The sequence below is a fragment of the Festucalex cinctus genome, chromosome 1 (genome assembly GCF_051991245.1).
Source record: "Festucalex cinctus isolate MCC-2025b chromosome 1, RoL_Fcin_1.0, whole genome shotgun sequence".
In the NCBI taxonomy this organism is placed as follows: domain Eukaryota; kingdom Metazoa; phylum Chordata; class Actinopteri; order Syngnathiformes; family Syngnathidae; genus Festucalex; species Festucalex cinctus.
The window spans coordinates 53,976,757-53,990,148 of record NC_135411.1 but is presented as its reverse complement, the minus strand read 5'-3'; the positions used below and the strand labels follow the sequence as shown (position 1 = coordinate 53,990,148).

At 39.4% G+C, this 13,392-nt stretch overlaps 1 protein-coding gene and 1 long non-coding RNA gene across 2 annotated transcripts in view; one reads left to right on the top strand and one right to left on the bottom strand.

Annotated features, from left to right (window-relative positions):
• asic2 (acid-sensing (proton-gated) ion channel 2) overlaps nt 1–13,392 on the bottom strand; it is a 292,832-nt gene that overhangs the window by 153,073 nt on the left and 126,367 nt on the right. The gene's annotated exons all lie outside the window — the stretch shown is intronic.
• On the top strand, nt 6,505–7,054 carry LOC144000809 (uncharacterized). The gene is made up of 2 exons (XR_013278287.1): nt 6,505–6,800; nt 6,886–7,054. It is a non-coding gene; the product is annotated as an uncharacterized LOC144000809 (long non-coding RNA).

Here is a 13,392-nt window from a genome sequence, read left to right as displayed (position 1 = left end):
TCAAGACATTCACACACAAGTTTCAAACATTCACATGTGGAAAGGCCCATACCTCCTCCGTCCACTAGGAGGCAGTGTTGCTGTTGAACCAGAACAAGATATCTCCAATTTTTCCTTCAAAAATTCATCCAACCATTTCTGTTGAAAAATAGAAAACTTGCCTTTATTTATCACATCCTGATTACGTTGCTTTGACACATAAGGTGTTCTTCTTCTGCTGCTATCTCTTTGGCTGCTATTGCAGCGGTGCAGGAGAAGAAAAAGTAGCACTCCTGTGTGCACTTCTCCAAAGTCCAATTTAAAAAGTTTTTTTTTTTGTTTGTTTGTTTGTTTGTTTTTTAAAGAACTTTCAAAGTGTCTGACCTTGTTTTTAGGCTGAACAGCACGGCATGTGCTCATGTTTTTGGCAGTGCAGACGGATTTACAACAAGCTCCTCAATGTGAGCAAACAATGTAAACAATGGCGGGGCGGGACGCCAACAGATGATTTGCACTCACAAACCATGGAGTAGTTGGCAGTCAGAATTGTATTGCACTCTATTTGTGTGCGTGTGTGAGACCCAAGCCAGCAGGCATTTTGTCCCACGTTTGCGTGCGAGTGCGGAGGTGAGATGAGTGACGAACCGTGATGAGGCTGGAGTGAGCTCACAGCTTCCCGACGTGTTTGCCCCATCCTTCCCCAGCCGCGAAAACATGGCCCCGCTTCCCAGCCCTCCCCCCCCGACATCACATCCATGGCACGCAGGGCATGATGAACACATCATGTGGAAAAGAATATTGGGACACAACACGGGAGGACAATTTGGAATCGCTGCGGTGGTTAACGCGACAATACTGACGTAATGGTGAATCAATACTGTGTAATTGCACATCAGTAACTATCTGTTTAATCTTGCTGTATTGATACAGCAACATGACAGATAACAATACAACAAAATATCGCTGTTTCATGCTGACAGGATTGAATACTGGTATTTGATGTTGGTGTATACTAATGACAAAATTCAATAGAATATACTGTAAAGTATTATTTATGACAGTTAATGCTGCAATCCAATTTATTGTGTTGCTCCGTTTTCTTCTATTTCCATTTTTTTTTTATGTCATATGCAGTTGTCTTTTCTGGCCTGCTTTTTTTTTTTTTTTTTTTGCCCATTAGTGCCACTTGAAAATTCTTTGGTTGATGCACTTAACGTTTAATGTTGTCAGGCTACCGGAAAGAATAAGTCCATCTATGTGTATTTCTTCATCTGCGTCCACATGTGAATGATGAGTCATCACAAATTGAACATCCATCCTGGCGAGCTCAGCGTCTTTTTTCTTTTCCCCTGCGGTCTTTTTTTGGAGCTGACATTTCAGAACGCGTAGCTGAGCTCACAGTGCTCTGCCTGCCTGCTAATACAACCCTTGGGGGACCTTCAGTTTGTCCTACCTAACGGCAGGAATGTTGTGTGCTTTCATTATTGGCAATAACAAATAATAACAAATAGCACCTGGGGCTCAAACATCAACATAAAATGATGCAAACCGTCATCTGAAGACAAATCTTTTTTTTTTCTCATGTAAAGCTGGCTCGCTCGGCTTACTCACTTAAAAGTCAAAATAAGGAGGAAGATACAAACCAGGAAAAATTATAAAGTGTATGTTTACTCACCATCATAGTACAGCATTGATCAGTTTCAAAGCAGCAACATTAAATATTCATTGCAATGTATCATGATGGTTGTAAGGTCACAACAGAGAAAAGCTACACCAACAACATTATGCTATCAAAAGACAAATGACTATTGACATTTCAATATATCATTATCTATCACAGTATAATATTGATACATAATATAGTAACATCAAAATGCTGTATCGATATAGCAATGTAACATTATCCATCACGATACTGTAATCAACCCACCAACACAAATATCACTATTATCATGTAATATTGTCAATTCTGGCACAGCATCCACACATCAAGTATCAATATTGTGGTGCATATATCCTATTATTATCTTAATTATGATAGTCCATCCATCCATTTTCTTGACCGCTTATTCCTCACAAGGGTCGTGGGGGGTGCTGGCGCCTATCTCAGCTGGCTCTGTGCAGTAGGCGGGGGACACTCTGGACTGATTGCCAGCCAATCGCAGTTTTTTAAACTTATTTCAATATAATTTGGTTGCATCATTATTTTGTTTTGAATCACTGATATGCTATAATAGGTTGGCATTTCCTTACTCTTTTTGAACAGACTTGTAGCCACATAAAAAGCTTGCTGGGACATCTTTATTTACCATTTAAATACAGAAATTAAAGGAACACTTTACTTATTGATCCATTTTTAGCAGCAAAAAGGTGCTACTTTTTCAATAATTAATTTGGTGACGTGATTATTTTTTTATGTACATTTAATAACTTTTAAACCGATGTTAAAATGAATCGAACGCCGGCATGTTTGTTACACGTGACTAAATAACCCGGATGTTTACGTCACTAGTGTGTAAACGCTACACTATGGAAGCACTATGCAACGCAGCCGTGCATCTAGCGTCAAACCCGGAAGGATTAAACCTTATCGCTTCGATCCAACACGACAAAATAACCCTACCGAAGGAAAGTCTGCCTTGGATGTGAAAGTTGTGGCGCCAGATGGTCTTTTCGGGCACAAAATAAACTTTGACGAACGAGTGAATCAGGCGGGGGGTGAGTGGCGCTCGTGCGGGAGCTGCACAGGAATGGACAATCCGCTAATGAATGTGTGCTGGCTGGAAATGAAAGAACTCGAGGATCGGTTCCTTGCGGACAATCTCAACTGCCAATATCCAACAGGTAACGTGACACACAGCACGAGCAATGCAAAACGTGTGGAACTGACGAACTATTTCAGGAAAAAGAAAAAATAGTAAAATTAAATGTATCATCGTTACAGCGCCCAACCTCCCCTAGCTGTTTTTTTTCTTTTCTTTTTTTGCGTAGCGTCCCGATGATGTAAACGAAAGGTTGCCAGAAGGTTGTGTATTAACCGTGTTTATTTATAGACAGAATGAAGTAAGGAAATGCGAGACGCCGTTACCTAGGCTGGTTACCACAGGAAGAACAGCGGGACAGAACACAAATGTAGTACGTCGCACATGACACATGATAATGACACTAATCCACATTCTATAAATTTTTTGGTAAAATAAGATTATGAACATGGTCAATTTGTGAAGTATAAACAACTTACGAGCTAATAAAACATAACGTCCTCGTCCCCGTACTTGACGATGTTCACACTCAAATGAATTATGAAATAAAACAGTCCGTGCAGTATAATAACGAATGCCCCCCCCCCACCCCCTAAACATGCCTACCTTTCGCTTTAAATTTGCTTCGCTTCTCCGAGATCTTTCAGTGGCCGTAGGGAGACCTCGATTTGTGCCGGCTGTTGTGAGAGTGAAGGCTCCGTGTTGCTAGCAGTTGCGGAAGTAGCCGCCAGAGATCCTCCATCGGCTTGATTATTTCCCACGTCTGGTTCTTTAAAGATACTCGGTACTGCGTTGGGCTTTAGTATTAGGCGTGTGGCGTACCCCATCTCAAATTGTAACATATTTTCTTAGTCCTCATGCCTGAAATGTTCGCTGCGCGCACGCCTGCTTGTCCTTCGGGAGGTTGACAGCACTTAGCAAACAAACCATTGTCTACTCAAGTTTTTTTTTTTTTTTTTTTTTTAGGGGGATCTCGCGGGTTTTTCCTTGCCGACGCCTTGCAAAATTTTGCAATACACAAAGGCATAAGTGACAGTTTGTGTCCTCCTCGTTGTTATGTCTGCGTGAACTACTGTTCGCCAAGCGAGTATACACACTTGTTACGTCACCACTCGGGGGCGTTCCAACACGGAAGTACTTCTATGTTGAAGAAAAGTTAAATAAATCAATATAAGGGTGTATTCTTCAGCTCTTATGCATTTTTCGTAGCTAAACTAACTATTTACTGCCGATCAAGCCATACATGTAAAATTAAAGGAGCCTTCCTTTAAGAATTGAGACAATTTGGATGCACTCTCTTTTCTAAATTTAATTTTGAGGTATCAGAATGAAATTTGATTGGGACATTCCTGTCTGCGACGTCACATGATTGCCGCTTGTAATAAATGAGCCATCTGCGTGGCTAAATTACTAATATCACCACAAATGTCAACTGTATGCTTTGTGTTTCAAGTGGGATTAAATTAAAGTCAAACATAAAGTCACAACTGTTACTCGAAACAACTTTGCTGATTCACGCACGTCTCCTGAGTAATGCCCCCAACCGTGCAGACCACATTTTGGGCTTTTGATGACTTGACTGATCGGGGCTCCATTGAGGCGGTCTTTTCAGTCTGGTGGTAACTCCAGGTGCAACTACTCAGCGTTGATATGACTCAATGGAATCAGCTGTGCTGGAACCAAAAACGCAGAGTTTCCTATCTGAGGGTATGTCAACTTGTTGTTCAGGGTTAATCTCACAGTTTGTTGAACCTGCTTTGCGAAATACACCCCAGAAGGTGTTGTTTCCTGCTCTGATGATAACATTTATTTACGTGGATTCCAGTAGCTCAAATGCTGCTCTGTGCTTGTTTTGATGTTGATTATTCCGTCCTGGCGACGCTTCTGAGGAGGACGAGGAGCAGTTCAAGCTCTTATCGCACAGCACACTCAGCGCCCGTGTCTCTGCTGATAGACTGTAGAGCCGCATGCCAGACGTGGCCTCCCCTTTTAGGGGATCGTTATCATTTTACATGCATTTGCTTGAGTATTTCCAGGATGTAGGCTCCATGATCGTGTCCATCCATTTTCTATTGAGCCTTTCCGAAAGAAGGTTTAACTGGTGTCTATTAGTGCTATTGTTGTCATTTCTAAACAGCATTTTGAATGAGAAAAGATTCTGTTTAACATATTTTGATATTTAATTTCCGCCAGAGGAAGAATATCTGACACGCAGATTTTTTTTCTGCTATCGTCATGCATCAAACCACGGTGAGAAGTCGCGATACGAATCATTAGTGTATCGTTAAAGTCTTACTGTAGCATGACAGGTAATGATAAGTTGCAATATTGAGTATACAGTGGTGCCTTGAGATAGGAATGACCCAACTTGAGTTTTTTGAAAATATAAGCAGTTGCTCAAATGTTGTTGTTTTTTTGTATTTATTTTTTTTCTTTGACTATGGGTAAACATTTTAGCTACAGTACAAGTCTTGTATAGAGGATGCTGTCATGACTTGACTCGAGTCATGAAGGAGTGATTTGATTTACTTTCCATGATTTATTTAAAACACGAGCTTAATTCTAATACATGAAGGCCATAGACGGGCAAACGAACAATGCTTTAAAGGTACACTCAGTATTATACAGTGGCATCTAGTGGTGAAATAAAAAGTCATTCATTTAAAAAAAACAAATGTTTGTGTTAGTAGTAAGTAAAAAGATATGTTGTATCGCATAAACATACTTTTTTTAAATATAACGGTAAGTATATAAATCACTAATTATTTTACATGACCGCGCCTCGCCTGCTAGTGTCCGCCATGTTTCGCCGCCATCTTTCTGCTACGGGTGCCGTCAACGACAAATTTCAGCGCTCCATTTCTTAACGCGTTTTTGGAACGCCTTTGCAGACGCACTTCCGGTTTGTATGGCGACCGCATGTACACAAAGAAGAAGAGTTTCCGGTCCCCGAAGAGAGCATTATCAAGCATCACAATTGATTTGGGAATTTATTTTATTTCAGCACGACAAAACAAGAGTTTATATTGTAGCCGCATTTGCCAGTTGGAGAGAAATGAGGAACAGACTAGGTTTGGGACGTGCCGGTGCCTTCGACTGCGCTTCTACTTGACCGGTAAGTAAGAGTACATTTGTGTTTACGTTTTGAGAGCGAGAGAAAAAGTATACATCGTACTAATTAATACGATGTTCGTACCTTTGTTTTACGATCACTGTAGCTGTTGATTAGCAACTCCGCACCACTCGAACGATTTCGTTATGTAGCTACTTGCTTTGAAAAAAAAAAAAAAGATTCCCGCTGGCACGTTATATTTAGAGTAAATGTGCAAGTTATTGTGTAATGTAACTGTGATTTCGGAGGTATATTTGCCCATAACTTCAATGGAGAATCTAAAGCATACTGTATTAGTGGAGGAGTTGAAAATTATTTTCGTTGTGGTTGGTGAAAATAGTGTTCTCGAAATTAATTTTCGGCAGGGAATAACTTTCTGGACTTAAATGCTGGCTGTACCGTAAGCACTGCTAGAGTCTGAACTCTCTCACTCAAGTGTGTACTGGTCCATTGTGTAATTGGGTGCACAAGAATTTACAGGCTGCCACGTTTTCCACGGAAACTCGACAAGCAAGCAGCCTTTGCATATTCTATGCAGTATGCAGTCAAGTTACTTTTATCTAGCTAATACAATGTTTTGGGCCCAAAAACTAAAGATCTTACCTCTATTTTGGGGGCTTTGTTGGAAAGTTGGTGGCATATAGTAGTATCATCAATTATTTTATTTTATTTTATAATTTTGTTTTTGTTTGTGTCACACTAGATCAACAGCCAAACTTGAGGGCTTCCAGAACCATATTCTGATGTATACAAGCATTCATGCACCGTTTAAATACATCACCGACCTGCAAGAAAAAAAAATATCAAGGGGAGAGTCAGCAGCCATATTGGAATGCCCCGAATGAGGACACTTGAATGGAGGACCCCAGAAGGCTTCGGTGTTGTACCACCAGTATCTCCACCTACCATATCTGAGCTGCAACAAACTGAAGTCAGCCGACGTCTTGGTATGTCATTTACATATGGACGGCAACTTTTTGTGTGAAGCAATACGGAATGGTCACATGTACAAGCACCACTTGTTTTACACAGGACCTGCTGACCAGGTGTCTGAAGCCATGGAGTGACTCCTCCCTCACTTTCCTCAGCAAGCCTTTGAAGAATATGATATCATCGTTGGTGGGAACATGCCCTCACTCCATAACATGTACTTGTGCAGTCAAGGAGCATGTCAAACTTAATAAAACCAGCAAACATTGAAGTGACCTCATTTTTACTGCAGTCTGTTCACACAATCAATGGACAAGCCTTCCTTAATTTTGCCCCAATAACATCATAGAGTAGGCGAAAAGTAGTGTTACAGATCATACTGTGGTCGGGAGAGTTTGAGGAATGTTGCAATGTTAATGGGGGACAATGTCAGCACACACACACACACAAAAAACAAAAAACATCATGGTATTGAGGTAATCAGATATTTTAGCTGTGTACAACACATACCTGCTCTGTAACACTACTTTTGGCCCAAACCTGTATGTCTATTTTCCATATTTTGAAATGCACAGCGTATTGGTAAATTTCTGGAACAACTGCAATTCATGTAGCTCATTATATTCTAACAGCATTTATTTATTTATTTTAGTTAATATGTTCATTTCATGTAGACTTTTATTTTACTTTATTTTATTCATTCATTTTCATGTACTGTACCTTACATTCATTGGCCAATGAAGAATTCCTTGTCATTGCAAGCATTTATAATAATTCTCCAGGCTTTTGATGTTTTACATTTCTGGTCATGTAAAATAGTGTTAGGTTAGGTGTCGAATGAACACTGCATGTTGACGCCAAAGGAAATAGTATTTTTTTTTAGTTATTCAAAATGTACAAATTAACACACAACAATATACAAGTTATACAAACTACAACAAGTGTCAGACATGGACTAATTATATGCCAGGTAAAAAACCTTTGTATTGTCCTCGAGGATCTGGGAAAGTGTCACTTATTTGCCACAAGTCACCAAGGTGCTGCAGTCTGGGATCCAGGTACAGGAAATCATGGTGGTGCTGATGTGTCAGCAATGTGTCAAAAAGTATTTCTTGGTGTCAGTCTATCAGCTGGACTTGGATATCTTCATGTTCCTCCATGGTCATTTCCTGTACGAGTCTCTGCAAGAAGGTAACAATTGTATGTCAGATGAGGTACCAAACAATGAACTGAAAGTCACTGAGCCAATGAAGTACATTATTACATGAGCAAGACTATTTGTGAAAGCCATGTAAATTCCTGCACATCGAAGTACAAGGAAGCTGTTGTATCTTCAATCAAAACTAATTAAGTTGCTTAGTGATATTTATTAGGTCAAATTGTTCAACATGGTGACAAATCGATATCTGAGTAAAGGGTTTCAAATGTTTTTGTAAGCAGCACTTTTCTGAGTGGTTAGTAGCAACAAGACACGGGGGGAATTACGAGTCTGAGTTGCAGATGTGTAGTTCAGTTAACACCATTATTTTTGCACGATATACTAAACATATCAGCAAACGATGTAATCTAAATACCACATATTCCAAGCAAAGGTATGTTTTGAGCCATTCACATGCATGCTCGAATGGAATTATTTTTCCATGATGACATAATTGTACGTTACGAGACACCGCGTTCTCTTCCGCGTTCTCTTCCTCGTCGTCTCCCTCGCCCCCTCCTCGCCCTCTTTGAGATGGTCCACATGTCTATAAAACATAACTGTGTGTTCTCTGTTGCATGGTTTAGTTGCACTAACAAATATGAACATAGATAGCCATTATCATTAGCTGACGTACAGTATTTCCAAACAATGCCGACAAAAATATTAATTCTGAAATTAAATGACTAAATCACAATTATTAGGGATCTGTACAGTATGTCTAACAAATGCAATTCACTTACGTCATCACTCGAGGGAATACCAGAAGTTGTTTGCGTTCTGTTCCGGTGAAATTGGTGGTAGGCTGTTGAAGTAGGGTCTCTCTGGGACGCCGTAGTTCGTGTGCTTAAAATCATTGCATTATCTTGTTTGACCGATAGATGGCGGTCGTGAGCTACACACTGCGGCTTTAAGCAACTAATATTTTAATAGTGCAGCAACAAATGTAGACAGACAATATAATAATACTCAGTCATCGGCATATATTCTTTATCCTCTGCAAAAAGGACCAATATTACAACAGTTCACTGAACACAAAGTATTTGTGAATCTCTTTCATTTGTATCTGCATGATTGCTGTATGATTATACTGTGGCTCTCTCTCTCTCTCTCACACGCACACACATGAATGCACACGCACACACACACGCACCAGAACAATGAATTTGTTTAATTATTTTCATTCAAGTACATTTAAAAAAAAAAAGAAAAAAAAAAGTGCTACATTGGCTATGAAGAAGAAAATTATTAGTTGTTTGGCGCATTGGAACGGATTAATGGTATTTCCAGTGTTTTACGTTGGCCGGAACGCACCGGTACAGAGCTCCGGTACTTCTAAAAATCTCCCTTGAGCGTTCCAGTACTTCTCAATGTGCACAGAACGTACTGTCACAGTCTGTCAGCATTCCGGTACGCTTGACAATACAGATTTTCATCCCAAAATGAGAAAAATGCTGTTCCGCCGAGGGCCGTTCATCCACTGACTTACATACAATATAGAAGTCCGTGCGCTAATCACCAAGTGCATGATTACTCCAGTTGTGATATATATATATCAGTGCTGCAGGAGAGAAGCGTGCTTGCGTCATTCAACGTGATGCTAGCCTAGCGGCTAGCCCGATACTTTTTTTTTTTTTTTCTTTTTCCCTAGCTCGATGCTCGCCGTCTCCGAAGTGTGTGTACAACCATAATTCTTGAGTTAAGAAAATGTTAAGAAAATCGCTACTGTGCTGTCCTGGCTCAAAGCTGAAAAAAAAGATCGTCAGACTCTGAGGTGGATTCGCAGGCTGACAGCAAGGACGTAATAAATAAATAAATAAATAAATAAATAAACAAACAAATAAATAAATAACATGGATCGTTCATGCCAAACAAGAAGTGAAGCCGGTAGTAAGCTTATTTTTTCTCCTCTACAGCAAAAAAAAAAAAATATCAGCGTGTGGGGTACGGTTGTACCAATAAGTATAAAATAAGTGTGGAAGAAACTCTAAATGCAGATTTTGTCAGTAATAATGTGAATATAAATGTTCTTTCATAAGATAGTTTTCCAACTGCTACTCCAAGCAAGTCTGCAAGGCAGATAGCTCAAGGCACCCGTCTATTTGATGTAGGTCTACCGATACGATACATCATATCAAAATGTATTCGTCGTAAATGTATCATTTCTGTACCGTGTTGGATAATATTATGACAGATTGCAGTATTGATATTTGACCATACATCACAATACTGATGCTTGATGTTAGTATACCGATACTGTACCAGAATGTATCACTTCAATAATTGAAGTTGTTCTATTAATACTGTACTATAATGGATAACTATTTGATAAACTGTAATATCAATATTTGATGATGTTATACAGATAGCATGCCGTACTGTAATTGTTAACAATAGATGACACTGCAATACTGACAATTGATTATCTAAGCTACGCATACTAAAGAGCACGTGTGATCAATTTCACACACACTTGGAGATTTGATCCTCATCTTAAAAAGTCCTGTTGGAGCAATAGCTTCGGTGAGGATATTTGACAAATGACGGAGAACATGACAACATTTCACAGTTGGGTTCAGCGAGACTTCCATCGTTCAGCAATTTCACACCAGTCAGATACAAACTGTCGCCTTTTGTCATGAAAACATTGCATAGCGTCTGTTCATTCCTGCAACAGTGAATACATTTGCTTTGTTTGGTTTTCCAAGCGATAATGACCCGTTATTTTACAAGACGCTTGAAAAAACAAGGGAAGGGAACATTTACCCAACAACAAGCTCGTCTTACCCCCCCGTGTTGCTGTTCTGTATAAATGCCACCAACAACAGAGACGAAATGTCAATTTTTCGCCTTTGGAGCGACGAACAGAGCTGTGAAAAAGAAGTGAGACAATGACTGTGTCTGATGGTATGCCGCATTGCTGGGTGTGAAGTTTAGCAGCAGACACTCACTTATCCCACCCTGGCTCTTTCCCATGTCGTTGTTCTGTATGAAATTTACCGACATGGAATGTGGTCACAAAGGCAACACAGCTGTTTTCGACACATTCCGATGACTAGTCTTGCTGCTGTGGATATTCACACTTATACCTATGTGGAGTCTAATCTATTCAAGTATATTTTGCCATTCACATCCACATTATATTGCACACCTGAACACGACTGATGGTACAGCTCTGCTAATGAGTGAAAGAAAAACCCACAGTGGTCACTGAAATGACTTGAAACTTACAAAAGTAACGGTAAATACAAATTTCTTGAAAGTTAAACAATCAAAATCAGCCATTACTTTTTAATTGTTATTTAACAGATTTTTTTTTTTTTTTTTTTTTTCAATGAAATAGGCCTGCCGGACAAAAATGATGGTATCCATAACTTAATATTTTAGTGCAGAACCTTTTGAGGCAATCCCTGCAATCAAATAATTTCCGCAATTGTCAACAGGTATTTTGGCACGCACCTCATGAGCAAACCGCTCCAGTTGTCTTGGTTTTGAAGGGTGTCTGAATACTGTAGGTTTTCAAATAATTGAACGTGGTGCTTTGTAAAACGCTTTGGACACCGAATGGTGTCGATAAGATGCAATGTAAGTCTTCTATAATTACCATTTAGTTCAAACGAGATTTATTTCCGGGAAATACATGTTTTTAACTCAGAAATATGTCATATTAAGTTACGAATCCAAACAGAATTCATTCTCTGACATCTGCACGATTAGCAAATTGGGATTTTAGGAGCAAGTCCAGCCCCTAATACACTGGGGGGGAACCTATAGAATGTAGAGAAACAATTTGCAACCACTTTCGGTCAACTGTGGTTAAATATCACATTAATTCCAAAGTTATGATCGAAACACTTAAATATGTTGGGTAGAGTTTTCCCAACATTTCTGATTACATTCTACAACCAATTAAAAATCATCCATCCATTTTCTTGACCGGGTGCTGGAGCCTATCTCAGCTGGCTTTGGGCAGTAGGCTGGTTGCCAACCAATCGCAGGGCCCACAGAGACGAACAACCATCCACACTCACAAATTCAATCACACTTAGGGACAATTTGGAGCGCCCAATTAACCTGCCATGCATGTCTTTGGAATGTGGGAGGAGACCGGAGTACCCGGAGAAGACCCAAGCGGGCACGGGGAGAACATGCAAACTCCACCCAGGAAGGCCGGAGCCTGGACTCGAACCTGAGTCCTCAGAACTGGGAGGCGGACGTGCTTCTCAGTATACGTATTTTCTTATATTTTGTTTTGAAAAAAAAAAGTATATTATTTGGGATACATATGTATCGTGATACATATGTATCGTGAGGTTGGCAATACCCAGTCCTAATATATATATATATATATATATATTAGGGGGTGTTAAAAAAAAAATCGATTCGGCGATATATCGCGATACTACATCGCGCGATTCTCGAATCGATTCAATAATCGGCAGAATCGATTTTTTTTTTTTTTTTTTTTTTTTTTTTTTTTAAGGATTCACACCTTGAGCATGGAAGAATGTTATATGAACGGCACATTAAGCCTTAATATTTTTATTTTAATGCTGTTCAAATGTGAAACAGATTGCAAACTGTTTGTGTACAGTGGCTCACGGTTATAAGCCTCAAGTTTTAGATAAATATATTCATACAAATCTTACAGTGTACATGTACAAATTTACTGATAGTATTTTCTAAATTTGAATGGAAAAAATCGCAACAATCGACTTATAAATTCGTATCGGGATTAATCGGTATCGAATCGTGACCATTCGTATCGGGATTAATCGGTATCGAATCGAATCGTGACCTGTGAATCGTGATACGAATCGAATCGTCAGGTACTAGGCAATTCACACCCCTAATATATATATATATATATATATATATATATATATATATATATATATATATATATATATATATATATATATATATATATATATATATATATATATATATGTATGTATATATATATATATATATATATGCCATATAACACTCCTGACTAGTCTTACTGCTGATGGTTCTGTTTTATTCTCTTTGGCAGACTTGCCTCTCTGATGACATAATCATGTGCTGATGTCGCTCACAGGGGGCAGGGGGGTTGTGAGGTGGAGCGCGGGGTTTGAGGAGGCTGCACAGATTTGACACTGATGTGGCTCGACGGCTCCTCCGAAATGTTGTTAGTCATTGTGAGCTATTTTCAGTGTTTTTTGTGAGCCTCCAGATGCTGTGAAGCGTGAAGGCTTACAGCAGAGACTGATGACTGTGTGCTGAAAGAAGACCTTTCCATTAGCTGTCCACTTACGGCCTGCTTACTCTGCTGCCAAGCAACACCAGCATTAATATTACTGTTTGTTATTATGAATATTGTCTTTGCTAGTCAGCAGGATGACTCCCCCCCTTGATTTTCTGGAAAC